The sequence below is a fragment of the Ursus arctos genome, unplaced genomic scaffold (assembly GCF_023065955.2).
Source record: "Ursus arctos isolate Adak ecotype North America unplaced genomic scaffold, UrsArc2.0 scaffold_1, whole genome shotgun sequence".
Classification (NCBI taxonomy): Eukaryota; Metazoa; Chordata; class Mammalia; order Carnivora; family Ursidae; genus Ursus; species Ursus arctos.
In genome coordinates this window covers 88,692,379-88,714,849 of record NW_026622763.1, presented here as the reverse complement: position 1 = coordinate 88,714,849, position 22,471 = coordinate 88,692,379, and the positions used below count along the sequence as shown (strand labels likewise).

Here is a 22,471-nt window from a genome sequence, read left to right as displayed (position 1 = left end):
TTTGAGGCAGATGCTCCTTCTTTTTTTGGGAAATTTCCTGGCTATTCTCACATTTTCCTTTAAAAAAAAAAAAGATTTTGCTTATTTATTTGACAGAGAGAGAGAGAGAGAGCAGTAGAGGGAGAGACAGAAGCAGACTCCCTGCAAAGGGACTCAATCCCAGAACCCCAGGATCATGATCTGAGCCAAAGGCAGACTCTTAACCGACTGAACCACCCAGGCAGCCCTCACGTTTTCATTTTCATTTTCATTTACATCTGTTGACAACCCTCCCCAAGTGAAATCGTATTGGGCTTGAGCTTATAAATCAGTTTAGGTGAAATTGACATCTTCACAAGTCTTTTTATTCAAGAGCACAATGTGTCTGTCTGTAGGGGTTTTACATGTCAACCTGGCCATATTTTCCAGAACCTTCTTTCCAGGTTGGAGTTCACCAAAAAACAAATTGCTGTGAAATTTACAAGGCAGATGTGAGGCAGCAGCCATTATCTTTAAAGGTGCTCTTGGATAGAGGTGATGAAAGGCAGATGCAGAAGACCAAGAGAGTTCCAGTGGGTTCTTAATCTTCCCCATTCCATGTCCTGTTTTTCTTCCTGACTCGGGCCCTACTGACCAAGGGCAAACCAGTCCCATTGACCAATATTGGCTGTGAAATGCAGAGGAGGTTCAATGCAGAGGCAACAGTCTTCTCAGCCGGTGTGCTAGCCTCCCTTTGCTTACAACCTTTGGCAGCTGCTGGTGCCTTGCTTCCTGATTCCTCTGAAAACTCGGACTTTCCCTTCTGGGCCAGTGCTTCAGGAGAGCCGGTGACTTTTCTCTGATCCTAAGATCTCCCATCTGGATCTTTACTTCCCTAGCTCCCTCCAGAATTAAGTAGGGTCCAATTCCGTAATTAATTCCTTATTTTGTAGTACTCATAGAGGCTCTACTTCCCTTTTCGAACCCTGATGAACACACTGTCCATTTATTTAGCTCTTATTTTATTTCTTACTATTGTATTAATGTTCTCTTCATATAGATCCTATATACTTTTTAATGTATTTATTCTTAGACAGCGTATCTTTTTGCTTGCTTATTGTGAATGGAATTTTCCTTCCATGATCTGTTCTAATTGGATCCTACCTCAGAGCCTTTGCACCTGCTGTCCCTTCAGATACACCCATAGCTTGCTCCATTATTCCCCTGAGATCTTTACGTATCGCCATCTTTTCAAGGAGGCTCTCCCTGGCCACTTCATAAAATGGTAATTCCTCATGTACCATATACCTCCTTCCTTGTTGATCAAGGTCACTAATCCTAGACTTTTTCTATTTAGACGTACTTTCTTTAAAAGGTCATTATTTTATTGCCTAGAGTTAGTTAGAAGAGGTTCATTAATTTAATTATTGGGTTATATTCCAAAAATGTTATTTTGAAATCACTGGATTTTGATGCCTAGAGTTAGTTAGAAGAGGGTCATTAATTTAATTATTGGATTATATTCCAAAAATGTTATTTTGAAATCAACTGGATTCCAGAATTTAGTTTTCCATGTAAGCAACGGTGTAAATAATGACCAGACTTCCTTGTGAGTTTATACCCTATAATGTTTCTAGTGTATAGTGTTGCTCTTCAAAATGAGGCATCCTCCATGAAATGTCTCAAAGACAGAAATGAATGTTTCATCTACTTAATTGCCATTGTCCATATTGTCTTCATCACTTCTTGGCACCAATACACCATATGATATAATTGTGATTTGTATTCAAGATTATCTCTTTCCTGCCACGGATTTAGCCTGAGTTCACAGACTCAAATGAGCATGAGGGAACAAGCAAATCATACAAATGTCAAAAAAGGTTGCCCAAGGTTGGAGGGGGGGATCACATAACAGGCAATGGTAGGAACTGGTGGATAACTTGAGAGCTCATGGTCTGTCAAAAAGGGCACAGACAGCAGCTGCTTGGGAATATGGACCCAGTATTGCCTGATCTTCTGATTTTTAAGATGAGTGTGGAAATACTGACCTTTATGGAAAATCTCCTGTTTTTAAAAGATGAGTATATTGTTCAGCCCTGGCAAGAAATGCATGAGACGTTCAAAATGGGTAATTGACAAAGGAATTTTTTAAAAACCTGTAGGCAGGGTTTCCCTCACCCATCAAGGAGTGGTGAAACCACTGGGTCCAGTAACAGCAGAGGGCATTATTTGGTCTAAAGGGCCTGGCTGTGGCTTTGGGAGGGGGCAGAGAGGGCTGCCTGCCAGGGGCTTGGTCTTGGGTGGAGAGAAATAGCCAATCCATGGTAGGGAAGGAGCCAGGAATAAAAATACCTCCATCTCTGTTTCCTTTCATCCTCTGATCTCCCACATATTCATTCCTCTGTTGGCTTAAACCAAGAGAAAGCCAGAGGACAGAGAAGCCTATTGTTTTAGTCTCCAAAGGCCAGCACCCTGGGGAGTGGATCTCAAAGGTCAAATTGAAAATATCCAGCATTGATAGCTATTACTTTATATTAAGTAAAATGCAAACAAATACCGAGGAGGAAAACAAAACATGCTGCAGGGTGTCCATGTGGGACCCTTGGTTTAAGCACTTTAAAGATATCGGTATGTCTTTATATTTCTATCATTTTATTCTAGTAGTGTTTATAAACAAGATGCTAGATAACTGGGCGAATGCAAGGATCTGAAAACTGAATTTAACATGGCTGGAAAAAGCACTTTACATCCTCCCAATGAGATAAAAACAATTTCTCTTCAGGATGTTTCTTTCCCGGAAAAAATTGATACAGCCTAATTACCAAGGATTTTATGGACTAAATTTCTCAAATATTCTATTCTAACTTGTATTACTTATCTATTGCTACATAAAAAGTCACCCCAAAAGTTAGTGGCTTAAAACAACCAACATTTACTGTCTCGTGGATTGTGAGGTTCAGGACTCCAGGAGTGGCTTAACTGGGTGGTTCTGGCTCAGGATCTTGGTTGAATGACCTGAAACCTTGACTGGTGCTGGGGGATCCTTATCCAAAAAGGCTCCCTCACACAAGCGTTGGCTGGAAGCCTCAGATCCTCACTGCATGGCTCTGCCATGGGGCTGTCTGAGTGTCCTCAAGACGTGGCAGGTAACTGGCTTCTCCCAGAGTGAACGTTCCAAGGGACACACAGAATGAGAGGATATCCAAAATGGAAACTGTGATGCCATTTGGAATCTCATCTTGGAAGTGGCATATCAGCACTTCTGCCATATTCCGCTGGTCACACGGACCAACTTGGTGCAGTGCAGAAGGAGACTAAACAGGGATGTGGGTGTAAGGAGACAGGAGTCACAAGGGGCCATCTTAGAGGCTGATTCTGACTTATTGTCACAGAGTGTCTTATATATGTTCTTTTGTACCTGAGTACCATTTTCTTTCCCAGCACTCAAGAGTGCGTGAGCAGAGGCGGAGCTGTTTTTAATGTTCGTAGGCAGTGTCAATGAGTTTCTTTTTTTTTTTTTAGTTTAAATTCAATTAACCAACTTATAGTACATGATTAGTTTCAGATGTATTGTTCAATAATTTATCAGTTGTGTATAACACCCAGTGCTCATCACATCACGTGCCCTCCTTAATGCCCATCACCCAATTACCCCATCCCCCCACCCACCTCCCCTCCAGCAATCCTGTTTGTTTCCTATAGTTAAGAGTCTCTCATGGTTTTTATTCCTCTCTAATGACTTCTCATTCAGTTTTCCCTCCCTTCCCCAGTGGTCCTCTGCCCTGCTTCTTATATTCCACATATAGGTGAAACCATACAATAATTGTCTTTCTCTGGTTGACTTATTTCACTCAGCATAATACCCTCCAGTTCCATCCATGTCGATGTAAATGGTAAGCATTCATCCTTTTTGATGGCTGAGCAATATTCCATTGTAGGTATAGACCACATTTTCTTTATCCATTTCTCTGTCAATGGACATCTGGGCTCTCGCTACAGTTTGGCTATTGGGGACATTGCTACTATGAACACTGGGGTGCAGGTGCCCCATTGGATCACTACATTGGTATCCTTGGGGTAAATACCTAGTAGTGCAATTGCTGGGTTGTAGGGTAGCTCTATTTTTAACATCTTGAGGAAGCTGAACGCCATTTTCCAGGGTGGCTGAGTCACAACAAGGCAGTGTTGGGCCTCCACTTTATGGGGACTCTTGCATCCACAGAAGCTTCATCTTCTGTGCAGAGCCTTGGTATATAGATAAATAAGAAAAGAGAGAAAGTGCTCTGGGAAAGATCCAAAACAGGGAAGTCAGAGCTTCCCATTGTTGGCTGGAGTCTGCCAACACCAAGAGAAATGCCTTTACTCACACTTCTCCTACCCTGGATGTGGACAGGTGTACATTATCACAAACTCACTGGGGCTCTTTATTTCCTTTCCCATACACCCCGCCCCCCCCCGAGGATGTGAGTGAGGAAATGGACTCCTCAGGACAATAATCATAACTGGGATTCTTTCCCCTCATCTGTAAAAAGTTAGGGCTGCATTTGGGTCCAAGACACCAGGGATTCCCAGTGATATACAGATGGTAAAAGTCCACAGTTTTAGATTTTCTCGTACTTTCCCAGTTTCCCACTCCTGACTCGATCTGCTCCAGGCATGTGCTCTGTCATAGATGGACACACTATTCTTTGTCTCTCCAGATCTTAATTTCATATTTTTTCCCTTCAGCATCACATCAGTTCCATCCAAAATGAAGGCAGCTTTTCATGTTTATTAAATTCCTCTTCTGGTTAGAAAATTGGAAAGATTCAACTTTCTCACATGTTTTCGCCTGCTTTTGTCCATGTTTTGAGAATACTGCATAAGCCCCAAGGAATTTAAGGATTTCCAGAACCAAATGATAGGTGTTCCAAATGAGATATGAGCATTTACAAAGAATGTTGCTAAGCAGCTATTTACAAATAAAGGCATTTTTCCAATTGAAAAGAATTAAAAAGCAAATGTTATCATTACATAGCAAATAATCAGGAAGACTACCTTTACTGCACAAAAATTTATTACTTGATCTCATTTTATATAGTGCAGATAATGGTTGTTTGAAGAAGGAGGAAAATGTGTCAAGGGACTTTTATGAGGAAAAAAAAAAAAGTAAGACCGTATGTAGGTTTGAAATGATGACCGAATGATGATTTCATTTCACTACAGTCCAACAATAAATCTGTAAGTCTTCTCTCACCAGTGACATGGGGAACTGTAGGGAATCCAGGCCAGCTAGCTCCAGGCACTAATCTTTCACACTGGGAAATGCATCTGCTAGTATCTTGGACCCTAAAAGTCTGGCAAGGCCAGTTTTTGTATGAATTGGCTATTAATCTTGACCACTCTTGCTTACAGTTCATCACCTTAGGGGCTACAGTCCCGTAGTGCTGAATTCTGGGACACATCTATGAATAGTTATCTTAGCATGTCACAGAGCACCAGGAAGCCCCTACTTGGACGCTCACATTCTTTTTAGGCAAAAATGGAAAAAACAAAAAAACATACCATCACAGGAAACAAAGAGATGCAGTTGGGGTCATAACTTGAACTCATCTCATGGCTGATGACGAGTGCCATTAACTGGCACTTTTTCTCACTGAACCCTAGAGATTCCATCTATAAGATGCGGTGATTGAATTAGAACAATAGTACTGGCTTTTCCATCACTGAAAACCTATTTTATTATTTTTCCTCTATAGACCTTGTGTTTTGAGAGATTTTTATCTAGACTGTGACATTTATATTATAGTAAATAAGTTGTTCCACCTTTTATTGTGTTTCCATTTCAAAGTTATCTGTATTTTATTTTATTTTATTTATTATATTTATTTTTTTAAGATTTTATTTATTTATTTGACAGAGAGAGAGAGACAGCCAGCGAGAGAGGGAACACAAGCAGGGGGAATAGGAGCAGAAGAAGCAGGACCCTGGGATCACGCCCTGAGATGAAGGCAGACGCTTAACGACTGAGCCACCCAGGCGCCCCCAAAGTTATCCGTATTTTAAACAACAATGTTTTTATGCAATGGTGTATAAAAACATTATGAAATCGTATAATCAAGCTATGGTTGAGATTCTAGCAAGTATTTCACAGCACTATCTGCTGCTATTGATTGCTTCATTTTTTGTATATAGTGTCACTACATGCTAAGTGTCACTTTCACTTTCTATACAAAGCCTTTGGCACATAGGTAACTACAAAATATGGAGAAAATGGTACTGGGTGGGTAGGACCTATTAAAAAGACAAGTACAGGGCACCTGGGTGGCTCAGTTGGTCAAACATCTGGCTCTTGATCTCAGCTCAGGTCTTGATGTCAAGGTCATGAGTTCAAGCCCCACATTGGGCTCCATGCTGGGTGTAGAGCCTACTTAAAAAAAAAAAGAAAAGACAAGACAATCACAAGCCCAAAATGGAGTCACTTAGGCCACATCCCTAAATGGAGGCTAATACCTAACCTAATTGCAGTTTCAACTTTCCTCAGAAATAGTCTTAACCAGGCAGGAATTTTCTGAAGAGTACCTATGAGGTTATCTGTCACATGAGCCCTCTCCATCTGCCTCTCAAAGGAAGATGAGGTAATTTGCATGATAAGACCCTCTGCCCTTCCCCTTAAGGGAAGGTGACCTTGGCTGGAACAATCCTTTCTTTTCTTCTGCTAGGAACTTCTTGCCCTCCCCTCCTTCTCATGAAAACCTTCTATTTTGTACAACCTCTTGGAGGTCCCCTCTATTTGCTAGATGGGGTGCTGCCTGAATCATGAATCATTTAATAAAGACAATCAGATGTTCAGATTTACTCAGTTAAATTTTTGTTCTTTATCAGATCCAAAAGGGGATGTCAGATTCAAGGTCCAAGGTCTTATGTCCAAGGGCATGCTTACAGGCCCCCCCCCCTTTTTTTAATGTGACTACTTCGTATGTGGATTTAGTAATAAACCTCATTAACCCAGCATTCCTCTGAGTACATGGAAGTTGGTAAGAACATCTGATAAGTGAAAATGGCTGATAATACCATATTGGGTTGATTTATTTCAATTGAAAGCAAAGACATAGGCATGTGCGGCTTTACCAGCAGTATTTATGTGTTTCCTGAGGTTATGAATTATAGGTGGAAATATTGTGAAACCTCTAAGTATACAGAAAAGTTTCATAATTCCAAAATTCTTGTGCAACTGTAGCTGCCTTCTTCACTCTGCTGTGTTGTGGATAAATGGAATGCGGGGTTGGCTGGCTCAGCTGGCTGGAGCACAATGCTAATTGTATCAGAGATTTACTCTATTGATAGTCATCAGTTTCCTTGCTAATCTCTGCCATCCTTCTGACCAATGCCTGCTACTTGTCACAAGAGAGTCAGAGTCCCTTGTTCTATTTTGATTGCCAGATCTGGCATCAATTTAAAGAGGTATTTACTCTTATTGTCTTGGAAGGCATGAGCCCTGCTCCTCTACCACTTCAAAGAAATACCTTCTTTGGGTTCCTCTCTGTGGGCATTTGCTACACCAGGTGGGAGTTCAGTAGAGTGAGCGTATGCATCAGAGAGTGATTAGATTTTCAATTAAGTAGTAGTTAACAGAGGTGTCTTAGCTTTGCAGACAGGGTGTCTGTGGTAAGCACAATAATGGGACCCCCAGAGATGTCTGTGTCCTAATTCTCTGAACCTGTGACTATGTTTTGTTACATGGCAAGGGGAAATTAAGGTTGCTAGTCAGCTGACCTTAAAACAGGGAGATTATCCTGGATTATCTGGGTGGGCCTAACATGTAATCACGAGGGTCCTTAAAAATGGAAGACAGGAGTTGGAGAAGGAGACGATATCAGAATAGAAGAAGGGGTCATGCTGTTAGTTGAGAAGATAGAAGGAGGCTATGAGCCAGGAAAGTGTCTAGAAAAGACTAGAGAACAGATTCTCCCTAGAGCCTCCAGGAAGGAACCCAAACCCTCCTGACACCTTGGGTTTAGCCTCAGGAGGCCTGTTTCAGACTTCTGGTCTTCAGAACTACGACATGATAAACTTGTGTTGTTTTAAACCACTAAGTTCATGGTAAAATTTATTATAGCACTGATAGGAAATAATAAAATTACGTTGGATTTCCAAAATAACTCTATTAGAATTAAATAAATTATTCTTCCATAAAGCAAATCTTTTCCCCTAAGATAAGGCTGATTAGGTGGTTTATTTCAAACTTTTTTTTCGTAGAAATAACTTTTTATTCATAAAATCCCCCTAGTTTAGGTGTTCAGTTTGAGAAGTTTTGACAATCATATGCAGATATGTAACCGCCCTAAAGGAGATAAGGAACATTTATATCATTCCGAAACTCTATGCCCCTTTCTAGTCAATTCTCCCTTCCCTCCAATCATCGTAGATCAGTTTTGACTGTTCTTGTATTTCATATAAACGGAATTATAGTATGTACTCTTTATAGTATGTACTCTTTTGTGCTTGGCTTCTTTTGCTTAATGCAGGGATTGGCAAACTTTTTCTATAAAAGATCAGATAGTAAATATTTTTGGCTTTGCATTCCATTTGGTCTCTGTCTCAACTACTCAACTCTGTCACTGTAGCACCAAAGCAGTCATCGGCAGTATGGAATGGGTGTGGCTGTATTCCAATAGGACTTTCGTTAGAAAAACAGGTGGTGGACTAAATTTGGCCTGCGGACCGTAATTTACCAACTTCAGATTAACATAATATTTTCATCAAGGCTGTTGCATGTATTAGCAGTTCATTTATTTATTTTTATTACTGAGGATTATGTTATAGTATGAACATACCACAATTCGTTCATCTGTTCCCCTGTTGATGGACATTTGGAATTGCTCCAGTTTTTGTTACGACGAATAAGGCTGCTGTTATGTAAGGTTTTTTTTTTTATTATACAAGTCTTTCGGAGAACATATATTTTCATTTCTCTTGGGTAAATACCTAGGAGAGGAATTGCTGGGTCATAGGGTAGATGAGGTTTAACCTTACAGAAACCGCAAAATAGCTCTTCAGTTGGTGCCCTGCGACAATTCCAACAGCAGTGAATGAGAATTACCTCTGCTTCCTCTGCTTGTGAACATTTGGTGTAGTTAGTCTTATGATTTTAGCCACCATGACAGGTGTAACTCAATCGCTCTTTGAGATCAGGCTCACTGTTCTCCGTGATCATCATTCCATCTATCATTTCTTACAGCATTTTTAACTCCATCTCTTTTCCTCTGTGCTACTTTAGCCCTGTTCCTGCAGACTGACTCAGTGTTCTTCAACTCAGTATCTCCCAGCCTCGTCCTAACCATCCCTCTCATTTGTTGCCATGCATACTGCGTTGTTTTGGCTCTTTGGCTGAGTGAGTTATTTCCAAGTGTATCTTCACCTCAACACAGAGTTGAAACAATCCTAGCAAACTACCAGCCTGCCATACCACCCTCATTTCCTGGCTTCTTTTGTCATTGAGAGTTATTCCTAAATGTAGTGAATGTGAATCCAAGTTAAGCCATAACCATCTCCAGCTCCAGAAAGAGATTCTCCCACATGCTCACAACTCCTAGAAATTCCTTTAACGCAGCATTGCCCACCCACCTATAATTAGACCTCAGATGCAATTTATCTGGAACAAGAGGTTCACTTAAATGTTAAATTAATGTTCATTTAAACTCATTAATATGCAAATAGCCAAGAGCTGTCTTCCTGACAGTGGGTTTTGGTAGACAACAGAAAAAAGAGAAGATATTGCAGGGACAGAAGGCCGTGTTTGTAGGCGAGGTGCAGTGAAGATGGCCACAGTGAGGGGTGCAGGGGGGGAGGGGTGCTGGAAGATGGAGTGTAGTGCATTGAGGGCCAAGTTCATCTTCTTCACCTTTGTACCCACATTGACTATTCACATGGACCTGGATTTTAGCAAGCTAGATAATCTTTTCTTAACTCTTTTTCACTTTGTTTTTCCTGCTCCTTGATTAAACAGTTGCTCCTCTGATTTAGCATGAAGGAGGATTTCAGCCTTCCAAGTCTCCTCTCTTCCCTCTCCCCACTCTCTTAATTTTTAAACTTCAGATGCCCAGTGACTCGCATTACCTTCTGACTGTGGTTCCCCAGTGTGGTATCTTTCTCTGCTTCTCTGTCTCTCTTAAAGTATGTCCAGGCAATGACTGTCCCTGGCTATCATCATTTTATTTAAGACTTAGCTATCCTGTGCCTAACCTTGCAGGAAACCATAGTAAGGACTGCTAACTCTCCTCCCAAGATTATTGTTTACAATTCAACTAGGGCAATATACTAAACCCAAACAATGAATCTGTTGGGGAAAGACCCAGTGAAATCTTTTCTAGAGTGAGAAGGGGGCACCCCTCCCCAACCAAAACAAAGACAAAAGAGAGAAAACAAACTCATAAAGTGCCTATAATTAAAATTTCAGACACTAGGCAAGCTGGCACACTATTTTTAAATTTTTTTTCTTCTATTTTATAAAGGAGGACATCCCCAGACATCTTCAAATAACAGCAAATCATCCAAATCTAGAATCAGCCAACTCAATGCCATAAGACAGACCATCAGGAAGACAGACTAACATAGTATCATTTTTGTTATTTGCCTTGTTTAAACATGACTAGAGAGGACACTATGTACCCGGAGTCCTAAGGCCTGGCTTGAATCCTAGCCTTCATGTGATTTCAAGAAAGTCACTCCATGTCTTTGTTACAGTTATCTTTTGCTGTGTAACAAACTAGCCCAAAGCTGAGTGGCTTTGTGGATCAGCAATCTGGGCTAAACTTAGTTGGGCGGCTCCTCTGCTGGGCTTGCTTGGGTTCATTCAGGTGACAGCAGTAGGCTGGCTGCTCCCAGGTGGCCTCACTTAAATGTCTGGTGGTTGGTGCTGGCTGTGGGCTAGGGCTCTCTCCCTGTGGACTCTCAGCATCCAGGAGGCTACCTCAGGTCTCCTCTTATGATAGTCACAGGACATGAGAGTAGAAGTGAGAACTATAAGGCCTTCGAAGTCAAGGCTTGGAACTCCTGGAGTGTCACTTCTACCACATTTAATGGGTCAAAGTCAGTCACCAGGACCACCCAGAGCCAAGGCTGTGGAGAGGTACACTCTATCTCTTGATGGGAGAAATGGTGACATCATACTGGAAAGACATAATCATAAAAGAAGGGGAGAAACTTGTGCTTATATGTTGCAATCTACCACACTCTCCAAAACTGTATTTCTAGATCTATAAAATGGTACTAAAAACTCAAGCAGGTTAGGATTCTCAGTTTCCTCTGCTAGCTCATTTTCACATTCCTGTCATTCTTTTCTCTATCAGGTTATGTCCTAGATCTTCTGTCCCTTCTCTCTATGATTTCTTCTTAAAGCTGTCTCATCTATGCAAGGGTTGGCAAATGTTTTCTGTAAGAGGCCAGATAGTAAATATTGCTGTCTTTGTGGGACATCTGGTCTTTGTCACAACTACTCAACTCTGCACTGTAGCATAAAAGCAGCCATAGACAATCTATAAATGAATGAGCATAGCTATGTTCCAATAAAACTTTGTTTATAAAAACAGGCAGGGGATTATGCCAGTGATGTTGATTACAATCTATCTGCTGAGGACTTTCATTTCTTTAAGTCCGCTCTCAGCTGTTCCCTCCATTGCAACAGGAGTAATTTCCAAAATTGAATTTGACCATGTCTTTCACTTGCTGAAAACCGTCCAGGGCTTCCCGTTGGTCTCAGGGTAAAGATGAAATCCTGAACACGGTCTGCAAGGCCCTGCAAAGTCTTGCTGCACCCACTCCTTCAGCTTCATGCTCCTTGACCTTCCTCCTCACTCTCTGAGCAATGCTCTCAGCACCCCCCCCCCCAATCCTTTGAACTTGCCATGCTGTACACTCTTTCCCTGCTGGGATAATTCCTCACACCTCTTCTTTACCTAGTTATTTTTGACCTGTTCTTCAGCCCTCAGCTCATTTCATATTCCCTTGTCTTTGGAGAAGTCTTCCTGACCCCCAGATGGGATCCAGCTCTGCTGTAAGATTCCTGCCAAGCTCCCTCAACCTTCTGTCGTTGTGCTCCAGGGTTTTTAATTATTTAAATATTTGTGCTTAATTATTATGATAATTTGGATTATTGTTCAGCAAATGTTTGTTCCCCTTGCCAATCCACTGTGGGCAGAGTGTACTTTGCACCCCATTTATTTTAGGGTTGGCCACGTAACTCAACTTGGCCAGTAGGATATGAGTGGATATGACATGAGTAAAGGTCTGAAGTATGCTTGTGGTGGGATTTGTTGTCTTGTATCTCTGCCCCTGCCTTCAGGAGAACATGTGCTTGGTCATTTGCTGGTCCCAGAAGAATGAGAGACATATGGAGCTGAGCTGCCTCAGTTGACCTGCACGTGGAGTGCGATATTACATTTTTATTGTCATATGCCACAGAACATCAGGGTAGTTTTCTCTGCAGCAACAGATGACTGATAGGATTATCTCATATCAATCTCCCCCACCAGACTGAAAGATCCACAAAGAAAGTAAATATGCTTGTTTTGCTCAGTGTTGTATTCCTTTTGTTTAGTACAGAAGGTACTTAATAATATGTGTTGAATGAATAAATGATTAAGTGGGACAGTATATGTGGAAGCGTTCAGCATATTATAGGCACATAATTGGCATTCAGCAGATGGTGTTTTAAAATGGGGCAGGTAATGTTCAATAGAATCTGTATCTTGCTCTCTTCTGGACTTGAAAATACTCTGAGCTTTATAACTCAGGTTTATGTGCAAGAAAAATGCCCCTAGATCTACAATCAGCTGTGTATTGACTCTGCAATCACATTCTTTTACCCACAGGAAATTTAAGATTATTAAGGAAAATAAAAAATAAATGCAAGTTCAGGAAGTTCTTTGCTCGTGTTACTTTGTTTTCTAATTTTAAATCTTATTAGTTTAAAGTGATAAAAAAAGCCATTTGGAGACAGGACAATATTATCACATCTGGAGAAACTTAATAAGATTAGGACAAAGGCTCTATTCTCTTCTTGATGCACATGTGCAGTTCTCATTAACTTTCATATTATCTCGAGGAAAATATTAGAAAATGTCATGCACCATAAACATTCCACACAAAGGGGGTTAATTAATAGGTACATGTAGTATTAATGCAGATGTTAACCATTAACTATGATAAGTGTTCTCTAATAGCTGGTGTCCATGGATAATTAATGCTCACCAATTCCCACAGTACTTAGATGAAAACATAAATATAAAATACCAGTACATACAATTAAAGAATTTTGAATAATTCCAAATAATTTTGAAAACATTCTTAAGATTTATATAGCCAATATTTTGTTGATTAGGTAAATTTTTAAAAATAATATGTAATTTCTGTAAAACTATTTAAGATAAACTGGACTCCAAAAAAAATCACTTCCCAGGGGCACCTGGGTGGCTCAGTCAGTCAAGCATCCCACTCATGATTTTGGCTCAGGTCACGATCTCAGGGTCCTGAGATGGAACTGCAAGTTAGGCTCCATGCTCAGTGGGGAGTCTGCTTCTCTCCCTCTTCCTCTATCTCTCCCTCTGCCCCTCCCCCATTCCTCTCTATCTCTCTCAAACAAATAAATAAAATCTTTAAAAAAAATCACTTTCCAAACATCCCATATTTGTGAAATAATAGATGTTGGGCATTTGCATATCTTTCCAACACCAATGTGTTGTTTTAATACTTTATATCTATGTAGAATCAAATGTCCCTTGCAAATGAAAGATATTCATATATAAGAAATTGTTTTTCGGGGCGCCTGGGTGGCACAGCGGTTAAGCGTCTGCCTTCGGCTCAGGGCGTGATCCCGGCGTTATGGGATCGAGCCCCACGTCAGGCTCCTCCACTGGGAGCCTGCTTCTTCCTATCCCACTCCCCCTGCTTGTGTTCCCTCTCTCACTGGCTGTCTCTATCTCTGTCAAATAAATAAATAAAATCTTAAAAAAAAAAAAAAGAAATTGTTTTTCTTCTCCACTCATTTTGGGTCACTCTATGCCTTGTCCATTGGATTTCTAGCATTACGTATCTTTAAATGTTCATGTGAAGAAAATGTGATTACAAATATTAACAAGTTAGATGTATGTATATGTAAGTTTGTATATGGTATTAGAAAACCAAATAATGATATTGCAGTGTACATATTTACATATTCTGATGCAATGTGTAACTCTTTTACTCTTAAAATTTCCTTTTGCTTTTGAAATATTGTATTTGGTCACTTGTTACTTGTTTAAAGTAAGAGAATTTCACCTGTGACAGACATAGGAATGCACCACTCAGATTCCCCTTCAAGAAAGGAGTTGCTGCCCAGATATGAGAGTGTGGTTAGCAGACATCTCCAGTCCCCAGTTCTTCAAGCATCTACCACAGCTTTTGCACTGAGGTCCTGCTCTTCTTGGGGAAGCCTGCAGCCAATGATGGAACAAGATGGTGATCCAAGGGCTTAGCCATCTCCACCCAAGCAGGACTCACCTTATAGGTGATCTTTGCTCCCTGTTGGACAGAGAGGTATTTTATCAGGTCTATCTCACTGTCTGATGGCATCTCTTATCTAATCCTGACTTCTGTTCTTTCCTTTCACGGAAGCTATTGTCCAATAAGCCCTTCATTTCCCTAACTTCTCTTCAGTGTCTGCCTTCCAGAGGGTCCAAATGGCACACCGTATTTCTCAGGACCTAAGAGACAAAACCAAGTAAACTTGGGATCTGATTCAAGAAGACAAAAGTGGAAAAACTCATTATGTATGCAGTGATAACCATACTCTGAGCTAGATAGGTTGGAGTAAAAGAAAAATGAAAAATGGGAATTAATTTTTTAAAATATGAAGAAATAACAGTGACAAAGAAATCAACAGGATTAGAAGGAAAACAAACAGCAATTTCCTATCAAATAGAGTGTGTAGATAAATGCTATCCCAAAGGCTTTTTGAAAAAAAAAAAAAGCCAAAACTATCACTTTGAAACATCTATCATGCGAAAATTCTGTACTAAAAAGACAAACTTTTGTTCTTAAATATATAAATCTCCAAATGATATGCCCTGTCAATGAATCTATTTAACATGTATTTAACACCAAAATAAAATTTATAGTATCCGCATGAGCAAAACTATGTTAGTCTGTGCTAAAAAGGGAGCTAGGGAAATAGCTGACCGTAACTGATTGTAACTCAGGTTTTGAAGGTATTCATTAAAATGGCATCCTACCTGCAGAAATGCTAAGCTTACCAAAGACCACTTCATGGACCACCTTTTGAGAAGCACAGCTTTACTCAGTGCATCCTGCTGAATACAATTTGTTTTGAGGTGAGGAAGAGATCGAAATGCAATAAAGATTCATCTCTTAAGCTTAACTGAAGGGGGAAAACAATGGAAAAAGAAAAGACAGACATGGTCTTTGGTAACAATGGGAAAAATGTAACAAAACTAGTATGCATATGTTTGCAGTTACTTTAAATAGTTTCAAATATTTTCATACAAAACCCCTTTATTGTGATGCATTTGCAATAGCTGGCACCGTGTGGAGTAAGTTGAAACATGTGTGTAATACCATCAGTTCATGTGGTAGAGGCAGGAAAAATAGTTGACTGATTAAGTGTGCTGTTTTGAGGGCAGCCCTAGAATGGTAATATTAACCCCTTGGCTGCCAATGCTAAGTTCCTACTGTCGGCTTTTCATAGCCATGCTACAGGGAATGTGTGTGTGGATGTCCACTTAAAATGCATTCATAGGTGATAAAAATGCTTCCCCTAACAGTTGAACTTTGGCACATTTTTATGCGTTCCTGTTCTTATTTAAAAACAAAACAGTACCTCCTGCTTTATCATAAAACAAAGAGCAAGTTTTGAACAGAGAAGAGTTTCAGAAAGAAACTCTCCAGGTGGTGTGGGTGAGGAAAATTTTTCTCTGCTCTCTAAGGTTCTTCTGGCTGATGTAAGAACTAACTTGTCATGAGACAGATTGACAAGAGAAAATCAAATTTAATTACATATATATGGGAAATGCCCAAGAACATGAGAGATTCTAAAGACAGTCAGGCAAAATGAAGTATATATGTCATTCTGGACTAACAAGAAAGGGTAGGCATCTGGGGCTTCAAAGGGAAGGAAGGCAATTCACAAGAAGAATGGAATGAGTAAATATTTAGTAAACATATGTTTGCTGGGCCTTCCAGAAACAATGGGACACAGAGAAGACTTTAATCAAACAGGCCTTGCTATGTTCCTCCCTGTCTACCACACCTAGTTCACATCATACTGTAGTTATCTATGGTGACAGCTCAACAGCTCCCTTCCTGGAACAAGTCCTCTATCTAAATTCTTTAAGGCATTTAGCGGGGGAGGCAAAAAGAAAAACTTCTTGAGTTGTCTGTTTCTTAATAGTAGTCAGCCTAAAATAACTCACGTGCCAAGAAGACACATATTGGGGTGGCAAAGTTTGCTCCCCTACAGTGGGAAGGTATGGTTATTGAGAAAGACTATCTCTTTCACCGCCTTTAGTAAGGCCCTTGTCCTTGGGTCGTGCTCAAGAGTGAGACCTCCTCCTCTCCCATTATCTGATCACCCTTGAAACCTGATCAGGTTCCTCATCCTCCACCGTCTACCAGGTGATGTCTAATTGCCCTGGCCTGCCTTTAGCAAGAATCTTGTCAAGTGGGTTTAACCTGAATTTCCCCCTTACCCCTGATATTTCCTCTTAGTAGTTTTCCATCCACTGACCCCCTGCTCCTCCACTTTTCCTTCTTGTATTCAGAGTTGAGCCCTATCTCTCTCCCCTCCCACAAAACCCCATTACAGTGAACTCTTCTTGAATAAAGTCTTTCTTACAGTCTTTAAAAAATGTTGAAACAATTTTTTCTTTAACACTGTATTCACAAGGTTCCTTTTGCCTTCCCATTGGGGTTTTTGTAAGTAAATTGCTACTCTTTTTACCCATCTTCTTATTGCTCTGATCCTTCTTATGTGACCATAACTGCCAGTGTTTATTTCAAGTTGCCATTATTTATAAGGGATACATACTCACCTATTTTGGCTCACTCTATTTTAATATTGATTGTGTTTGTCCTAGCCTGCTGGTGATCCTCACCACTGTGTCTCCTGAGTCAGTGGCAAAGAAAGGGGTGGTGGTAGAGCCAGCTGGCGGATAATTGCACAAACTCATGGCCGGTGTCCTAAATAATCTAGGCAGTGGGTAGTAGACAGCTGTCACCGATAGGAAGTGACAGATGTGTGGATATTTTCCATCAGGCATTTCATGGTGGAAAAGAAGGCTGAGAACTACTAGCTGACAAATCTCTCAGAGATGAGCGTGCTGTTGTATACACTCCATTCTTCAGTTCCCCCAGTGCATCACTGCCAATGCAATGGCTTGTCAGGGAGCTGCTCCCCCGACAGGAGGGCATGCTGGTCAGGTTGGTGCAAAAGCATCGAACTCACAGAAGACTGATGGAGGGTGTGGCACAAAGGGACTGAAAGGCGAGAGAACACAAAAGTGTGGGAGTGTGGGTAAGGGAAAAGATAGATTAAGATCTTCTTACCAGGGGACCCATCATGCTTATGGGTGAGGGTGCTTATGAATGACTGACTTTTCAGGAGTGAGTTCATTCTGATAGTGGCCCAGCCAAGGAAAGCATGCAGTCTCCAGCTGTTGCAGGGGAAGCCTCTGCTCACTGCACACTGTAATTTCTCTATCCAGTGGTTCTTGAGGAAGTGCATTCACTGGTTGAGACTGCTGCTTTAGTTAGGCTCACCTTTTATAATTCATTTGCAGATGTGGTGTTTGTATTGTTTCCTTTGTAAATCAAACCTCTTTCTATGGATTATGGCTGCTTGGAAAATCAGTGGAGTTGGGTGTGGGGCAATGGAAAAGGGGAATGTGTAGAGTTTCCAGCCAATATAAATGATATTTCTAGGACTATTATAAGGGGATATATATTTGTGAAAACAGGAGCCTGGCCCTTTTGAAGCTTTAGAAGGTAATACCTGAACTGCAAATGGGGATCATCTACTTCCTTTGAGGAATATTCTGACTCTTTCTTATTGTCTAAAAAGTGTCAATAGGTTGGGCACATATTTCAAGCACAAATTATAAGTATTGTTAAAGCAGTACACTACTAGGTTAGTGAGTCAAATAAAAGGCCATAATTTATTCTGAAAATGACAGGGGGGAAAGGAAAAAATCTATGGACACTTTTACCCTTCCTCTGCCCTTGGGGTCCTTTATATGCCAATTTCCTATTTAAAGGTGTCCGACAACTCATTTGGAGTTATTAAATGCAAGCTGGAGCTGGTTCTTTGCATAAACGTGTGGTACTGTGTGATATAGGACTACAAGAATAAATTAGATTGTTGCTTCTAGCGCAGACACCTGAATTGGTAGCTTTTCTTTAAAAACAAAAAGTAATTACATACTGTTACGTGTTCCCATTTAGTTGTTCAGTAATAGCTATAGGGTGAGGGGGACTTAGGGCGGAAAGTATGGTCCTCCATATTAATATTCATGAGCTTTGTAGGCACATTTACATTCTGCCCCTAGAAATAAGAAAATTTAATGAACACTTTTGCAAGGTTGAGATGGTCCATGTCCGTGACTAGGTAATACTAAAGCAATTACATCATAAATGAAAAACGCAATTGATCAACGTGTCGGCTAGTCTATCTAACGGCTAAAATTAACTTTGACTATTGTTTTTCCACCAAAATGAATTCTGAACTCTTAGTCAATTAGTATTCCTTCAGTTTTGTGGGGGTACAGGAGGGTGTGGAGGTGGCAAAAGCCTGTTCAGACTCATGCATACAAGGTACTTAAAAATACTTGGTGATTAGCTAGGAGCTCAGAGTCATTTGGGCCTCAGATCTGATTCACACTTTAATCCTTAATTTTAAAGGTCCTCAAAGTAGAGGAAAATATAAAGAAAGTGAGTGCTTTCTTTTATCTTTCAATATCTGATTGATACCTAGATTTTTAAACACTTTTGTACAGTTATCCTTACATCTGGTCTTTCATCAAGTCCTGCTGATTTTCTTTAGTTAAAATTTTCTGGCCTTTCTTTGTCTTCTTGTAATGGACACTTATTAGTTTGGCCCACCTGCCCCTGTCCTCTGAGAAATGCACAGTTTTCTCATAGAAGGGGACTCCTGGCTGCTATAGTTCCCCTACTGGTCCAATCTTAGAAACAACACAGAAAGGAGGACGGTTAATAATGGGGTCACATCAGTAGCAGCCCCAGGCCTGCAAGAGAAGGCCCAGGGTTCATTGCTGGTGAGGTCCCTGGCTCTCTTCATCCCATGTCTCTGGAGATCGGTTTGCCCCCTCTTCCTTAAATTACATAGGACATGCCAATATGCTTGCAATGGCTTCTTTTTTGTTTAAATTATTATTATTATTTTTTTAAAGATTTTATTTATTTATTTGACAGAGAGAGAGACAGCCAGCGAGAGAGGGAACACAAGCAGGGGGAGTGGGAGAGGAAGAAGCAGGCTCATAGCGGAAGAGCCTGATGTGGGGCTCGATCCCATAACGCCGGGATCACGCCCTGAGCCGAAGGCAGACGCTTAACCGCTGTGCCACCCAGGCGCCCCGTTTAAATTATTTTGAGTTGGTTTCTAAGGCAAATAATAGCCATGTTATTTCAATAACATGAAGAACCTTGAACAAGGGACACTTTTACTGATTAAAAATAATTTTATCTTGCAGGCATGGAAAGTGCTAATTTTTTTCTTTTCTTTTTTTTTTTTTTCAGTTTGACCAAAAAATGAAAAAGAACAAACAGGCCAACAACTCAGTCAGGTAAGAAAAAAAAAAAAAAAAAAAGGACAGGGTGAAATATTTCTTGAGAATGGAGAAGCATAGAACAATAGAACAGTGAAAGGTGTATATATATATATATATATATATATATATATATATGGGCTTGGAGATAGAGAGACATGGGCTGAAATTTTGACCTTTTGTTTACGATGTGACTGTGAGCAAATTCTCCGGACCTCAGTTCCTTATTTGTGAGGGAGATGATACTACCAAGCTCACTGAAGATTGCTAGAAGTCACATAGTGGGAGAAGGTCTTGCAAAGATTCAAAACAACTTCTGAATGGTTTCAAACTTCAGTGTCACCCTGTGTCCCCGCTGAGGGATTTGAAAGGAAATCGGTGCCTACGATGGAGTGCCTCTGCACCATGCTCGGGTTTTTATAAGCACAGTGTTACCCATGGTCATTGGGAAATCAATTCTCTAGACAGAGGTGTTGTTTGGGGGAAGAGCAATGACAGTTGTGTCATTGATAGTTGTGCATTCTGAACATTTAATGAAATAAGATGCAATTGTTTACATTGCTTCTTTGAAGGAATAATGATTCTCAGTTTTCATATCGAACTCAAGGATGGTCACAGGCCTTAGGAAAGGCCTAGGAGACCTGGGCTCCAGCTGCAGACGTGCCACCGGGTGGTCGTATGACATCACTTAACAATTCCAAGAGCCACTTTTCTTTTAAGTAAAAGGATTAGAATACAATTTTAAGCTTCTGTCTACTCTAGAAATAAAGACTTCCATTATTCTTAAGCAGAGAGGAGTTTGTTTGAGAATTGAGCAGAGACCAGCATAGTGTTCTCAGGGGCAGGGGGGTGTACCGAGCTGGGATGGCATTTTGGAACATCGTACCTGTCAGGGGAGGGATTAGGTGATACAGTGATTGGCAGAGAACAATGATGCTACATGTCCTGTTTCATCCTGTGAAACGAAGACTTGTTCCCTGTCCTGCACAACTTCAAACTTCCTGACACACTTCAGTGTAGGGGGAAAACCTGTTGATAATGATCCGAGTGTAAAACTGAACTCTATTTTACATATAAAGGCAAAGTGTTTTCTGTATACTTACAATATGCGCTGATTTTTCCATGAATGCAATCACCGTGTAAGCAATGAATGTTGCACTTTGCTCTATTTGGACCTTGACGAAGAGAAGCACCCCATTTCAGATGTGTTCCAATTGCTCACAGGATCTGAGGCACCGGCAGCATTCAGGGTGATTCTATGGATGGAGGCAGTGTCTGACACTGAGCTCATATATTCCTTTTTTTTTTTTTTTTTTTTTAGATTTTATTTATTTGACAGAGAGAGAGAGAGAGAATGAACAAGAGTGCAGGCAGAGGGAGAGGGAGAACCAGACTCATGGCTGAGCAGGGAGCCTGACATGGGGCTCGATCCCAGGACACTGGGATCATGACCTGAGCCGAAGGCAGACGCTTAACCGACTGAGCCACCCAGGTGCCCCTGAGCTTATATATTCCAAATGACCTGCCCTGTATTTATCTCCTTGATATTTCAGTTTAGGCATTCTATTTATTGACTTAAAACTTTCTGTTGGTAGGTAGGGCATACTACCTACAAATTTTACTTCAGGACACTAAAGGGGACATACTACTTGTTAAAAGGGGAGCACTGGGTTTGATGGGGTTGAGATGTATTGGGTCAGTTACCAGTTGAAGGGAGCTGGCAACCTCAGATGGCCTTGAAAACGGCAATGAGGAAGGATATTGAAAGCGTATGTTGAAGATCTGGGAAGAAAGGATAGGGGTTTTATTTTTGTCTTAATGTAGCAGTAATAAACTAGTTCCATCTGGTGAAAAAGGGCTCATTCTTTTTCCTTTAAATCTTGCCTAATCACACCTCTGTATACATAGTGTTTCTAGTCTTAGAGTGTCAGATGGATTCATTCTCAACTATAAATACCCTCAGTCCTAGGTCTAGGAAAAGTCAGGCAGTCAGGCAGTCAGGCAGTCAGCCTTATGCTGTCTGAGTCCAGGGCACCTCACTTGCCAGGAAGAGCCACTTAATGTTAGGCAGCCATCCTTCCAAGAGGATGTCCCCAGCTGCCACAGCATGGCCTCTTACCAGACCCTTGTCGACCCGCCGCCTTCCAGTTTATCCCCTACTCAGCAAGAAACTGAGAATATCATTTAGTGTGTGCATTCAAAACTACAGCCATTACAAACACCGCCATGAGAACAAGGGAGAAATTTCTACGGAAGCCAAGTCATAGATCAGGGCCTTTCTCTTGGAACTAATGCCAGAAATGAGCAGTTGACAATTCAATGACACCCACGACTGAATGATCACTTTTGAGCCTTAGATGCTAACATTCTGATCTATTGTCTCTCTGTCCTCTTTTTAGAAGACATTTTTGAAAATATTTTTAGAGTTCTTGATACTTTCTTTCTTTTCCTTCTCTCTTTTGTTTAGCAAAGCCCAAAGCAAAACATTACAACCTTAATGAACCAAGGGTGGGTTTGGCAACAAATACTAACCTTAAAGAGTAACACAGTGGACGCTTCCAATTCCAATATTTCCTTTACGGTTGTTGGTATGTGTTGGGCAATTTTAAGGTAATAAAATTGTAATGAACTTTCTAAATGAAGCTGCCTTTGCTGACTGCTCTGTGAGAAAAAAATGGAAGTAATTTGGGAGGATGGAGACT

At 40.7% G+C, this 22,471-nt stretch overlaps 1 long non-coding RNA gene across 1 annotated transcript in view; it reads left to right on the top strand.

The window, feature by feature from the left end:
• The window catches only part of LOC130542140 (uncharacterized), a 44,201-nt gene that overhangs the window by 12,174 nt on the left and 9,556 nt on the right, over positions 1 to 22,471 (top strand). Inside the window, exon 2 of the long non-coding RNA XR_008956489.1 lies at positions 19,741 to 19,787. This is a non-coding gene — a long non-coding RNA (uncharacterized LOC130542140). The remainder of the gene's footprint in view (positions 1 to 19,740; positions 19,788 to 22,471) is intronic.